The sequence below is a fragment of the Silurus meridionalis genome, chromosome 23 (assembly GCF_014805685.1).
Source record: "Silurus meridionalis isolate SWU-2019-XX chromosome 23, ASM1480568v1, whole genome shotgun sequence".
Lineage (NCBI taxonomy): Eukaryota > Metazoa > Chordata > Actinopteri > Siluriformes > Siluridae > Silurus > Silurus meridionalis.
Window position 1 is genome coordinate 11,140,692 of NC_060906.1, and position 15,434 is coordinate 11,156,125.

Sequence of the window (15,434 nt, forward strand, 5' to 3'; positions counted from 1 at the left end):
CCATTTCCCCCTCATGTCTATTTATGCCAATAACTAAAGTTTCACTTCATAAGATTAACAACTGAAAATCTTCAATCCTGACCAGGAATAACCTTCTTTCAGATGTCTTTAATAAATCTGAAATGACAGTGTGACCAACAGGTCAAAGCAACTCCCTTTGCTCCAAATCTTCTTTCGACAAAAAAAAAAAAGATTAGAAGAGAAGTAGTTTATACACTTGCATATTATTATTTTTTACACCTCCAGCAATCTACCTTCACTTTGTTTTTCAGAAATCATCTAATTAGTTAAATAAAGTGTGCTTTTGTTTATGTAAGTTACAGAGGTTAGGGGTCTCATGTCACCAACCCAAGGGAACAAGGATTGGGAGGGTGAATGAAGATGTGTTTTGTTGAACTGACATATAGTATTTCATATAATAAAAATTCACCGATTGTAACACAGACTTGCCTCTGATAATCAAACGTGTTGTCTGATTTCTAATAGTAATGGAGGCCCTATAAACATGTAGTGATAGAGAGATACATATGTGACCAGGGACTTGATGAATGGGCGAAAGGAAATGGAAGCAGAGCTTTTTAGTTGAGGCAGGATTCTCAGGAAATCAAAAGCAGCATGCAAGACGATCTGATAATTCAACTTGGTGTAAGTGTGTTTGTCCGTACATATGTTTTTTTAAGCTTTAGTGTGGGAGCACTGTATGAGAGCGTGTTATGCAGAAAGTGCATGGGGGTGTAGATATAGAAAGAAAATGAAAATAGGGTAGATACAGAGAAAGAAAGAGAGTTGTTATAATGCAAACCATATGTGTTCTAAATCTTCAGTATTGTTCACAACTCAAACCAGCTGGCCAGCTCTTGGCTCATCCATCTAAATAAACATTCTTTGCTTGGCCTGAAGCACTGAGGACCTGTTGTTCATTAGAACTGCTTTCTCCACTGCACTGCTTTCAAGTGTTCCTGAAAGGTCTCAAACGTGACATGAAGAGGAAAAAAATCAAAAGCCTTACTTCACAAAGCGGTTAAGAGGTTTATCCCACCTCCATGCCATGTGCCTTTGTTTTGGTGGCCCTCTGCTGTCAATACGAGGAGATCAGGGCCATTCTGGGTGGGCGGCATCCAGATGGTTGGGCTAAGCAATTTTAGAATGAGCAATAACAAAACCTATTTGTATAAATTGGCTCATGTTCAAGAGCTCCAAAGATATGTATGAGCAAAAACAGCCAGCTGCAAACAGAGTTCCTCCTTCATATCTAAATCTTCCAATGCAAATGTCACTCTGGCCTGCAGGAAAGCAGAGAGAATCCTTCCAGATTTTGCAACCGATAAGCTCATAAACAGCAGGGGGGACATATGCAAGCCAGAAAATCACATGAATAATGTAAATTCAAGTGTAGACTTCAGACCTGATCATCATGAGATGATTGGTGTACTGAGAGAAATCAGCCAAGACAGCAAATCACAGAGAGGGAACACTATAAACAAAAATCTGAATCCTGCTCATTACTGCAGTGATGCTAATAGGATTGGCTAACGGCTTTCTACACTATATGTGGTTTAAGATAGTTGTGCAACATTTATTGCCAAGCCATCTAACAGTCTATTTGATGTAATTTCCAAAGGCTTACAAACCGACCTGACGTGTGATTTTACAGCACTGAATAATTAGTGAGGTAATGCAGCTGAAACAGCATGAATCCTCCACCTTAAGATATTTAAATCGGGGTTTATTAATGGCTGCAAAAATCTGCCCTCATTTCACTTGGAATGTTTCCAATGAGTCTCAGATGATCAGTGCCTTTTGAGAGTAAGAGGTCATTCATTCATTCATTCAGTCATGTATACATCAATTCACTTATTCATTCCTTTATTTGTCAACAGGAACTCATTTATGCTGGTGATGGCTATGGTGGATCCAGGGCATGGAATGAAAACACTATGCATGAAGTAGGTAAACCAAATGAACCACTGAACCAAACTCGTAAGTAAAGTGAGGACCTGTATGCACAGTTCATTAAAAGGCCATATCATTAGTCCAGCAATGGTCAAACAAACCAAGGACACAAACAAACAATAAAACTTTCTTTCGGCTTCTCCCGTTAAGGGTCGCTAGAGCGGACCATCCATATGTTTGATTTGGCACACGTTTTTACGCTGGATGCCCTTCCTAACGCAACCCTCCCCATTTATTCGGGCTTGAGACCGGCACTAAGGCTTGTGCAACCCTAATGGCTGGGGTTGGTTCCCTGACTGGGGATCGGTGAGAGCGCCGCATCCTAACCACTAGACCACCAGGAACTAACAAACAAACAATACAGCAATCAAAAGTGAGCAAGAGGTTGCAAAACAAGTATCAGGCAAACAGAGAAAGTGCAAAACGTACACAACACAAGTGATTTACAAGCGACAAGATTTCGCAATAAGGAACCGGACGGCAAGTGATTATGTAGACGAAAAAACAATAAGCAATTAGAAAGTGAATGACTAATTACAGTGGCATCTGCTGGTGGAAAGTGTGCTTAGAAATAAGAGTACACAATGGATAATATGTAAGAGAACTCCTCTAAAAGAAATAGCCTTTGGTGATTAAAGATATTGCAACACTTGTTTGGGCTCAGTGGGTGTTTAAAAACCTTTGTGCTTTCAGATTAGAACAGTTTAAAAGCCATACACACTTTTTCTGTGTCTATACCTTCTTTATCCTCTGCTTTATCTTCTTCTTTTCCCCATTATCCACTTTTTCCTCTCTTTGTCTCTCAGATGATGCAAGACATGTAGTGACTCCTTTGGTGGTAGAGTTGTTAACCCCACTCAGATGTTAATGCTTACCGGATCCACTTCTTAAAAGCTGCTGAGACATGCACATTCACATGCCAGTAAAATGAGGTTTCCTATTGTCTCACGTTTAAATGTTTTTTCTTCTTCATGATTTGTACAAGAAACAGGGAGACATTCTTTTTAAAGGCCTATAAAACATGTTACTTTCTTTTGAATTAGCAGGGCCTTTGGAATTGTATCAAACATGACGTGTGATCACCAGTACTTGGAATGTTTAATGAGGCCATGTACGCATCGTTTGTGAATTTAAGTCTTTCTAAACTATAAAACTTTCCCGTAAAACATTGTGTTTGTCTTCAGCTGGACTGCCGGCACTAATGTGCTGCCGATGTTTTATTTTATAAGTCCTAATGCATTATTGAGGTTCTGCCCAGTGCTTTTCATTCTACCATGGTGGTCTTCTTGCATCTATGTTTTGCAATTGGTTTACCGTCAGATCAGGTGGACTGTTCAATTTTTATTACTAATAACTGGGTTATGTTGAATCATGTCCTGGCTTTTTATTCAAGTTTTGAATGCCAAGGCTCCTGGTTAGTATTATATTCTTTGAGGTAATTTAGTTTCCTGCAAAAGTAGTCGTATATATTTCTATAAAATTGTTATTGAGGAACACTGGAATATTTATTTTCTTTTTTTTTTTATAGATTTTGTAACAAACTTAGTCTATTAGTCAGTCAGACCTGACGGTATCTACTGACTGTAATATCAGAAACAGGTAACACTTTAAAGTTGCAACTGTATATTTTCTAATACTGGTGTCAAATATGGTCTCTCTGAGACCATTCAGCTGCACCTTTTCCTCCATATTGTTTATTCTACAATGCCAAGACCAACAGACGATGTGATGAGCTCTTTAGAAGAGGATCCCTCATATCCTGCTTTCTTGCTCTCAGTAGTGTGGCATAAAGGCTGAGTGAAGTAGCCAGTGTTCTCTAAAGTAGCTTTGTAAGTGCTGTGGCGGCCAAAACTCACTTGAATAAACTGTCTTTGCTTCGGAAAAGTATATTTTTTAAGGGTAGCTTCGGTTGTCTATAAATGTGTGTGTGCTTTCAATATATATTGAATGTATGGTAATATATTTTGTGACTGGCTCATCAGGTTAGTGAGTACATAAGTCTTGTAAATGTTCCAAAACCTATTGTATCAATCAATTATGTAAAATATAAAGAATGTACATAATTTACATGTTTATTAGAAGTATAACTTTTTGTCTCTTAGGGAAAAAAACACTGGAATTCACAAGCTTTGAAAACCTAATATCATTAAATGTTGCTTGAACATTGGCTGAAAAGTGAATAATGAACTATTCATGGACAAATGGTGTACAGATTTATTTTTTACTGAAACAGATGAGCTCTCTAGCACGCAACTGTCTTTAATCTGGCCCGAGTGAGACACTCAGGAGATGGATATGGTGTCTGCTAGGAACCTTGGGTTTGCTGGCATCCTCACTGGTTTAGTGACCAGCGGTCTGTAATATGTGGTTCAAACATGGCCACCACAATACTACAATACTAAAGTCTACCAGACTGAACCTTTACCTGACCTTGCAAAACAAAGGACAAAAGCTGTTATGATCATTTGTGGAATTTCAGATGGCTCTTGTTTGATTTAGAATGTTTGGGCATTAAAACAGATGAAAACGTATTGTAATCAGTCTATCCTGCTTAGCAGTTTGTATGAAATATTTTGTGTGAGATCTGGCTGCAGTATGTCTAGATAAGATTTGTGTACACACAGTGTCACATCCAGATGTGTTTGTAATTTGCTGATTACAGTTCCTCATTCTGAATGATTTACAGGCACTTGTTTAGCTGATAATAAAAAAAAAAGTCTAAATGAGAAATGATAAATCTGAATAAGTTCCTTCTGGAAGATGGACTATATTATGTATATGTATATTTTTTATCTTTATGTTCCTTAAATACTTGTTAAAACATGCTTTCTAATTTTGAAAAGTAATACAGTGGAACATCGATACTCGCGACCTTGGCATTCATTTGGAACCAGAGTAACTTGTGAGATAGTTTGCGAGAAGCCGTGAGTGGCTTGAACGTTTGCACTAATTAATTACATACAAATGTTTGAAAAACTATTTTATTATTGTATTATTCATGTAAAGTAGTAAATAAAAAGGTAATTCACAATTTTGTTGAGTTTACAGTATAGTACAGTGCGATTCAGCTTAAAAAAGGAACCATCAAAAGGAGAGTCAAAACCTTGTGATTTTTTGTTACTCGCGAGGGGTCATATAACGTAATCCCCACAAGTATCCAGGTTGCACTGTATATGTGTATTAATTAATTCCATTAATATTATTTTTTCCTGTAATAACATTATATTGATTAGGGTTGTAGTAGATCTTGGAAACACTGGGAAAGCATATTATGGATGAGACACCTGTTCATTATGTGTCACCACAGACACACACTATTCACCATTTCACCTACTATGTTGTTTGAAACTGTGGGTGGAAGAAAAGGGTGAATTGAGAATGCTGGTTCTGCATGCTAGCTATGTATTTACTGCAATAAAATGGTCTGGGAATAGACATAATGCACATAAGCACGAAGAAATCAAACATATTTATTCAAATACTGCTGGTTAACTTCATCAAACAACCATTTTAAAGGTTATACAGGCTACACAAGACAATAAACCATAAGCAATATGTAATAATAAAATGCATAATAACAGTCCACAACTGTAACCTTTTGCTGCCTTTACCAATTTCCCCCTATTTTTCCCCCCAATGTGGTCACCTAACAATTCCTTCTTTCTACTCAGATTTACACTTTTATACCACAATTATCAGTGGAGAAAATGCAAACCCATATTTGCCAAGGTAACTGTTGCACATGCTGCATCACAGAGGAAAGCACTATCTGCCCTCTTCTACATACATTAAAAGTTTTTCAAAAATTGTTATGAAGCAGAATGCAATAAAAAAAGTTGTCAGTTGATTTGAATCACACTGAAGCCCAAATATTATCAACAAACATTGTGAATATATATATATATTTTTTTTATCATATGAGGCACAGTAGTGCAGCAGACAATTTTTTTGTATCTTCAGAATTTGATGCTGAGCTCTAAATATTAGTTGAATACTTTGCTGTTTTAGCTGTAACTCTAACTGTCTTTGCTGCAAATGCAGAGACTTAGTGAACTAATGAAAATCCTGAAAATTAACAGACAGGAAATGTAAGCAATTGGGCAAACAGTGAAATTAGAGCTAGGCAGAAACAAGGTCAAAATCAAATAGCCAAAACACAACAGTGAATGGATTGGTTGCATAACTGATAAAAGCAAGGGCAAGACTTTGCAGTGATTTGTTGGCAGTCATGGTATACAGAGTGTGTATGCTAGAGGGTCACATGTGTACGTGATCAGATGTCTGGTGATTGTACGAAAGATTGGGGTCAGAGCTCTAAAGTTAGGCACTCAAGATCTTCCACTTCAACCTATGTAAAGCATATCTTCATGATGCTGGCTTTGTGCACAGGGGTATTGTCATCCTGGAACAGGTTTTGGGTCTCCTATTTGAAGTGAAGAGAAAAGTAAATGCTACTGCATGCCTGTATGCCTCCAACTTTGTGTTTGCAGTTTGGGGAAGAACTATATTTGGTATGAAAGGTCAAGTATCCCAATACTTTTATCCATATAGTGTATATATGTAACACTTCCCTGAAAGAAAGCGATCCTTTAGGTATGTTGTGATGATTTAAGCTTGTAGCTTGTGTAACACTAACTTTGGCTCAAGGTTAATAACTGATTATGTGACCAAGACTTAAAATAAGGCCATTTACTTTTTAAGGCAAAAACGTACCCTGAGGTGAACCAGAGGTGAGCAAACATTTCTTGGTATCTGATTGTACTGCCTTTTTCCTTTTCTTTGTGCAAAGTTCAAATAAGACATTTTAAATAATATAATCTTTGGTGTGCTGCCTCAAAGACTGCACACCAGAGAATATCAGACGTTCTAAAATGTAGCATGCGATGGAGAACTCATCTAGCATATTCCCTCATGGTAGTTCACTCTCTTGTTTAGATCAGTCAGACGACTTTGTGAGCTTCTGTTCAGGTCTGTAGAAATGTTTAAGGCTATAACGCAAGGGAGCTCTTCCCTTCCGAATCGGCACATATATCTTGTTACAAAAACACTACTACAGCCCCCTCACTCACAAAGGACCTGATCACAATATGGTTCATAGTCCATTTGACAATCATTTTGTATGATTTTCAAATGTCACATTATTTGAAATCATAAACGTATGCAGACCATATTTAGTAATCTTTATAATTAATGTATTATAGTACAAAAATATTCTCTTTGTTTTGTTTGACACGAGTTTCAACACAAAAACTTTGCCATTACATTGCTAAGCACAAAACAATTCTTCTGGCCAAAAGACCAGTCAAGCTTTTTAAAACTAACCAAGGATGACACCAGCTATTATTTTAGGCCCAGCCCTTTGGTTGGATATATATATATATATATATATATATATATATATATATATATATATATATATATATATATATATATATATAAAATAATTTTAAACCTAGAAACCAAAGTTAAGCAAAAGTTATTAGAAGTTATTCTCTGGCAACACAATCACATTTTGCAGATCACATGGTAACGTCATATAAATATCATGCATGGTTTTATATATATATATATGCATGATGCACCATATACCATGCATGATATAACGTTTCCTAATTGCTTTTTTTTTAGATCTAATGTATTCTATGAATACAGCCCTTGTTACCTTATAGGATGAAAATAGCTTAGCAAATATGTGTACAATATAGTAACACAGAGAAACCTGTAAAAACATAGAAAATTATAGAATAAGAATATAAGCCACGAGGTCTGTTTACACAACATGGTGCCGGGTTTCAATGTAACTGATGAGTTCAATTACGGTTGTCCAGTACCTTAAATCTTTTTTTGATTTACATTTGATTCCTATTTTGATGTAATTGTAGTAATAATGTAATTACATCGCTGCAACTATGTCATTATCGTTCTGCAGTATGTGTAGTTTTGCGCACTCCAGTGTAAGCATTCAGCAATGCTGATTCAGCACTTTTTAAACCTGTGGCTTTTGAAGCAGATCTTTCATCTCTGTCAACCTCTGTCTCTCTCTCTCTTCTTTCTCTTTTTTTTTTTTTTTTTTTTTTGCTATTTTTCCATTCCTAACTATTTGCTATTTTGCCAATTTTTTATTCATCTCTGCTCAAGCTTGGAAGAAAGTCTCCAGGACTGAAGAACAGGCAAATATGTTGACAGTGATGTTTAATTTGCATAATCGGTGCTTCTTTTTGAAGCTGAAGATATGAGCTGTATTAGGTTTCTAGTTTTTGTGTGATGAAAGTGGAGGGAGGTAATATATACTGTTCCTAGTATTAATTTCTCTTGGCCTCATTTACTAGGCATAAGTGCAACTATCAATTTACTGGGTTATCTATATTCATGATGTAATGCTTATGTTAAAAGATTTATATTTTAATGTGCAAGGTCAAGTTTGCACTTCCATAGTTTCTTTTTTTTTACATAAATTATGGTTTATTTTAATAGCCTGAAGTATGTTCAGGGGAAAAATATTAATGGCAGACCTTTGGGGTGCAGAAGGCTTAATGTTTGACAGCTCATGCACAGCTGTAGATTTAACTCATAGCCCTCTCCACTAATTTTTCAATACCCTTCAAATTCGCATCTCAGTTCTACTTTCCCATATTTTCTTTCTTTTTCCCCCACACATAACTATAGTTAAATTTTGCATGGGAAGGTGCACTTTTAACCACACACCTGCATCTCACCACCCACACACAAACATACAAACACACACGTGGTTCTTAAGTTTCACAATCTCTGTTCAGAGGGGCTAGAAAAACATTTCAGTGGCCCAGGAGCATGGCCCAAGAGCATCCCCTGAGGCTGTGGACCTTAACAGGTCCAAGTCAAGCCCAACTCTGAGCCCAAAGATTCCCTGCTGACAACAGGCATTAGTCAGGGTAAAAGCAATAAACTACAGGGTGGAGTTCAGTTAAGATTTAATAAGGGGAAGAATTTGCTGTGTCCGTGTGTGTGTGTGTGTGTGTGTGTGTGTGTGTGTGTGTGTGTGTGTGTGTGTGTGTGTGTGTGTTTTCATTAGTAACAAACACAAACTCAGAGCAGATTTCTGTCCTCAGCCAGCTGTGTGTGTGTCAATGTGTGTGGGGGTGGGGGACTGTTAATTGGGTCACAAACAATTAAAATATTTTGTAAGAGTTTATATTATGTCACTTATATTTTAGAAAGAAAAGATTCCAAGAAGAGGCAGCTGTCACCTATAATCCTAGATATAAATAGTAAGCACTGATGTGGTGGTGTGTGAGATAACCATCATGGGAATTGTTATAAAACACAGCTGGCTTTAGGTTACATGTTTATAATATTATTATTGAAGCCTATTCCCCCCCCATTAAAAATACCAGTGTTTAATTCATGTTGACTGAATGGTTAGACTTCTCACTCTGTTATTCCATTAATTCTACATAGAAATTAGCCCAAAACAAATAATGAATCATATGGAATTGTAAAGGTCATGTACGGGGGTGGGGGTGGCATTTTCTCTTATTTCCGCAACCACTAAAACACCATTTGTGTCATACTCGATATTATTTTTGGCAAGTTAAAATATGTCATTTTAAAACCAGTTATAAAAAAGTATTAGTGTGGCAGCCTGAGAAAATTCTTTAGTAGGTTTAGGTTCAGTAAGTAGGTTCGGGAAGTTTTTTTTTAACTTTGCTAAAAAATTGTATTGAAACATGTTATTCTTCTGCACATATCTCAATCAAAAGTAAAGTTTTAGGAGGAAGGAAGGGAAAGTCTGCTAATTACTTCAGAAGCGAAAATTGTGCTTAAAGATGCAATTCCACTTAAAGTAAATATAGTTGATTTAGTTATAATAACCTCCACCTTTCTAGGAAGATGTTCCACTAGTCACATTCAGTCACAATGGTATTTGTAATATCAGGTATTCATGTAGAATGAAGAGGCCTGGGGTGCAGACAGTGTTCCAGTTTTTCCCAAAGGTGTTGTCATAGGTCATTGGTCATCTCAAAGGTGTTGTGGTTGTAGCTCTATAGATCTTTCATTCCAACTCCGCTCTCTTTGGAGCTCTCTTTGTGTACATTTACATTTTAGCTATTAACAAGTGATGCCTTTTTTGTATCCTGAGACATGTTGGGACCAGTCAAGCAGTGGTTCAGGATTGAAGGGAACATGGTGCCATGCAGAATGAGATGCTGTGTGCTGGTATGTTAGATCTTTGTAGCATACCATTCTAGAGCTTCCTATTCAACTTATGCAACCAATTCATGCAAACCATATATCATCTATATATTCATGGAGCTGGCTTTGTGCACAAGGGCATTGCTATGAGTCTCCTAGTGCAAATGAAGGGAAAAAAATATACCTCCAACTTTGGGGAAGAACCACATAAGGCTGGAAAAGTCAGGTGTCCCAATACTTTTGTCCATATAATGTAACTGGCTCCTTTTTTTTTTACTACTAAGTTTCAAATAGTTTGTCTTTAAACTGCCCTGAAACAACGAATGAGCAACACGTTTTTACTGTATGAGTATTCTATGCAACAGTAAATGAAAAGGCAAGATCAGTTTATGCCATTTATACATTTAGGTGGCACAGTAGTTTAAAAATGTTTTTTTTTATGGGTTCGTTTGTTGGTTCAACTAAGTTGTTTGTCAAGTGAAGTCAAGATTACAATGGACATTGTCTCAAAGCAGCTTTACGGAATTTAGGAGAGAAAGTAAATGATGTGTATTTATCCCTGATGAGCAGCCATGGTGACTGTGGCAAGAAAAAACTCCCTTAGATGTTATGAGGAAGAAACCTTGAGAGGAACCAGACTCAAAAGGGGAACCCATCCTCATTTGGGTGATATCAGGAGTGTGATTATAGTCTTTAAAACAATACAGAATACCGGAGAGTGAGAACTAACATGAGCACTAGAATGTAAGATTATGAGTGAGGTCCTTTCTACAGTCTTATACAGTCATTTGAAATTATGGAACCAGGAGCTACTAAGCAACTCATAAAATACCTGAACCTTTGAGATTATCACAGATCCAACACCAGCTTCTCCATGCCAGAGCCTTTAAACACTCAAAGAGGTCCAATGTCCAAACTGTACATGAGGTGGAATTCAAATGGTGCTGGTATGTCTCTAGATGTGGAGAGAAACTAGCGTAGCTGCTGTTCATGATATTAACAGCACAAGTTGATAATGTGCATGTGATCAGATGTACTGAAGCACAAGGTTATGATGTGATGTGTGTTATGTGTAGGATTTGCTAAAAAGATAAGTTTTTAATCTGCACTTAAACTGGGAGAGTGTGTCTGAGCCCCGAACACTGTCAGGAAGACTATTTCAAAGTTTATGAGCTAAATGTGAGAATGATCTACCGCCTTTAGTGGACTTTGCTATTCTAGGAACTACTAACTACTAACCCTAACACCCCCACACACACACACACACACACACACACACACACACACACACACACACAAACAACCCAGAGTAATAACAACAGCAATAACAACACCTGTTTTCAATGCAACATTTTGACCATATTGTATTAATGCATTTAAAATAAAAGAAAGATTAGACTGCTTTCATGAATCACACCAAGACCTTCCAGTGCTGCACATGATCATTCAGGAGTTACTACATAATGAGAAAAAAAAAACCTTATTTCTAGCTGTTTGTGGCTTTGCAAATTAATTTGAAATAATTTTAAGGAATTTTCTCAGCACACTATGTGTTGTAAACATTTCCCAACTTTAAACATGTGCCTGTCAATTGGTTTGGCTGAAACCTACAGATGTGTATCATTAGTATAGCAGTGGCCACTAACACCATGTTAAAGTATTTGCAAATGTTCATAAAAACTAATGACTTTTAACACCGTTTTTTTGTTTATTTGTTTGTGCAGCTTGTATCCCAGTTACAGTTCCTGCTTTGTTAGGATGGTTCTGGTTCTGATCAAGACACATCTTGTCTATGCCCTGTCATTTGTACAGATTATGTTATGTTTAAATGAAGCTAGCATCTACAAACCAGTGGTTAATTCCCTAACCTAATAAGAACAATGCTTTACAACATGGTTATACGATATCAATCTATTAAGTGCAGCAAAATCCAGCAAATAAATCAACCGAAGATCAAATGGATACTACTTCATAATTGTCCCCAGGCAAAGGATACATGGCTTTGCAGCTCAAGCCCATAAACAAAACCTCAAAGAAGCCCAAAACATCCTATCTGTGGTCTGCTTTAAAGCTCAGATAAGCTTTTGTTAGGCTGATATCAATTTTCCTGTCAGTCACTAAGCTTACAAGTGCTGCTTAAAAGACACGATTTGTCACCATGGTAAAGTCACCTTCATGGCTGTATATCAGTGGTCTTCAAAGTCAGGATATTCTGGTCCTCGTATCTCTGAACTCTGAACTGAACTGGCATTGAAGTTAAAAGTCACTCGAGGTAAGGGCCGTAATTAGAGTCAGCAGCTTTAATCAGCAGCTTATGCTGAAAAGGTATGTCCAGAGATACAGCAAGAAACGCAAAATGAAAACAATAGCCAAATTGCCCAATACAACTCTGCAATCAGCTGAAATCAATCAGTGTTTACTATCAAAATAGTCCGTTTAAAAACCCAATCTTACTCTAGTGTTGTGGCTATGATACTGTAAGTGTAATCTATTGTTCTCTGCCTGGTTTGATAATTGTTTTGACCACAGCCAGCATCACATTTACTGTGTCATGTCTAGGTTATGCCTGTTTACCAGTAACAACATGCCCATATCTTTCTCACATGGTGATACATTTCATAAAAGCCCACACAACATCTGTCGGCATCATAACACCACTCCACTATATTGTCCCTCCACTGACATCCTGTTGCTACCTTAATCACCATAAAAGGGCAGCACCTATCTACATCACATCACTTATCTCACTCTGCATGTTTCTCTGCATGTTCCCTCCAATCCTCTACCACTGCTCGGCTGGTTAAAACATCTCTCAAGCTCCAACCACAACACCTTAGAGATGACCTATGACCTAATAAATACCTTCAGGATGAATTGGGACACTGAATGCACCCCAGGCCTCATCAGCCTACACCAGTACCTGAATTTACTAACACTCTTGTAGCTGAATGAGCACAAATCTCCACAAACACACTACAAAATCTAGTGGAACATCTGGATGTGGAGGTTATTATACCAGCAAATGGGGACTTAATTTGGAATTGGGGATTAAAAAGCACATACAAAGCTCAAGTGTCCACGAACCTTAGTGTACACATAGTGTACTTCGAAATCAGTTCTAATGAATGTAATAAAAAAGTGTGTAATGAAGATACAACAGTTTAGAACTAATCTCAACTAAAGAACAGTAAATGAATCACTACTATGCTGAGAGAACTTGAACATTGATTTTGTTATTCAGTTTTGCACATTAGTTACTAGTTATTTAACAATGCTTTATTCATTGATCAATTGACGTGTTGGGGCACACAGTATATGGGCGACATTAAGATATCAGTCTTTTCCGTAATAAGAATGTAAGTACAGAGTATAATTCCTAAAAACAGCAGTGGTTTCAAGTTAAATAACAAGTCATTATGGTTTTGTCAGCATAGTAATTAAACACCAGTTGCTAAATCGTTCCATTTCACTCAACACAATAAAGTAGTTTATTATATTAATTCATATTCTTTGGAGAACTACTATGGAAACACTTGATTACTCATGGATTAAGTACTTAAAGTACCAGATTACAGAACCATATTATAAAGCATTACCTCTTTCCATTACTTCTCAATTCTGGAATTTCCCTCATCAGGGAATTGTGATGCCATTGCTATGTTTTCAGCCAAAATAAAAATAATGTGTACCTTTCGTCATCAAAATGTTGGAGTGGATTTTTTTCTAAAGTGGTTCTTTTATTGTGTGGTATCGATTAAACTTCAAAATCCCGAAACATCTGCGAGCTAAAGAAAAATTTGATCCTCCTGCAATGTTTTTTCTCTTATTTTTTTTTTTTAGCTGTTTAGCTCATCCAGCTTTTACACCTCTAGAGCTGCCATGCAATAGAAAACACTCTTACTGAGTTATGAAAGCTCTTGAAAGGTTTTGCATCCAAACTGCTGATCTGTTTTACAGAAAGAGGCATATTACTGGGATTTACAATGACACATTTTTGCAGTATTAGCTCTTGTACCTATAAAATGAGCAATGCACAGGTGGATGGGTTGCATCAGTGTGGTTTTTAACCGGTGGTCCGGATGGTTCCAGTGATCAAATAACACTTTGGTTGGGATTTAGGTTATTATGCTATTACAGCAGGGTCCTTTTGAAATGTCAGATCATAGGCCATAACACGTAACTGTGTGAGGCAGCACCTGAAAATCAGCATCTCCAGTGTTTACTCATCCGTAACTAGCAGAGCAGTAAGAGCCGTGTGCTCTGGTTTGTGTAGCTGCTTGAAACATGGCTTGGCAAGGGCTTGCTTCTCTCTCAAGGATTTGCTCGGCTTGGCTGCTCGCAGTAAATCATATGGCGTAGAGGCACGATGCCTAAAGATTTTCTGTTTGTTTTTTAGCGGGATCATACTCCGGTTGCTGTTCCTCAAATAAACCGTTCAGAGGCACATACAGGTAAGTCTATGAGGCTTATAAATCAGTGCATCAGTGTGTGTGTGTGTGTGTGTGTGTGTGTGTGTGTGTGTGTGTGTGTGCTTGCCTGCACAGTGTATACTCTAAATCCTGTATTATGGCACCTGATATGATATGATTATATAAAATATATATTAAAAAATATAAAATTATTGACATTTGTTTTAAGCTAATGAATGTATTCAATGATGAAACCTTTATGTTTTTCAACCCTGCATCAGTGCTTAGAATATAAACAAAGACATCTGCTCCAGTCCGAGATATAAATATTACAGATGACGTCTTCAAGGCTAGTGGACCAACGATAAGCCTATTTTTAATATAACAATAGCAAAACACCATATATGGCTGAATTTGCAGTAAGACATAAAACAGTAGTACATGATGAGTGACACATCGCAAAAGAGAAGCTGCAAAAGTACTGTGGTATACAGTTTATTATTAGTTTGTGTTTGTGTCATATCAGTTTGTGTAGTTCAAAATGAATTTCAATAACCTGAACAAAACAGCTCTACTACTTTTTGAGCATAATTACGTAAGTACAATACGTCAGCATGCTTGCCCGCTGCACCTCAGGAGTGATTATCCCCATGATAACATTGGTTGTTTTTCTCCAGTTCAATCTATTAAACGTCAGCCTTATGACATGCGAGTCTTCTGGATAAGTTCACAGTCCCGATGTGTTTACAAGTCTTCTGTATAAGGTATGAGTATATGACAGCACAGTCCATCCTCCCTGTGCTCTCTAACCAAAACCATGTGTGGAAGCAGAGGGCCTTCAATGCTGTCAGTCACTAAACCAAAGGACTTAAACTACACTGCTGAGGGGTCAAAGGTCAA

The 15,434-nt window shown here is 37.1% G+C and overlaps 1 long non-coding RNA gene across 1 annotated transcript in view; it reads left to right on the forward strand.

The window, feature by feature from the left end:
* The window catches only part of LOC124377379, an 80,431-nt gene extending 65,821 nt beyond the window's left edge, over nucleotides 1-14,610 (forward strand). Inside the window, exons 3-4 of the long non-coding RNA XR_006924095.1 lie at nucleotides 1,881-1,946; nucleotides 14,522-14,610. This is a non-coding gene — a long non-coding RNA (uncharacterized LOC124377379). The remainder of the gene's footprint in view (nucleotides 1-1,880; nucleotides 1,947-14,521) is intronic.
* The last annotated feature ends 824 nt before the right edge of the window (nucleotides 14,611-15,434 follow it).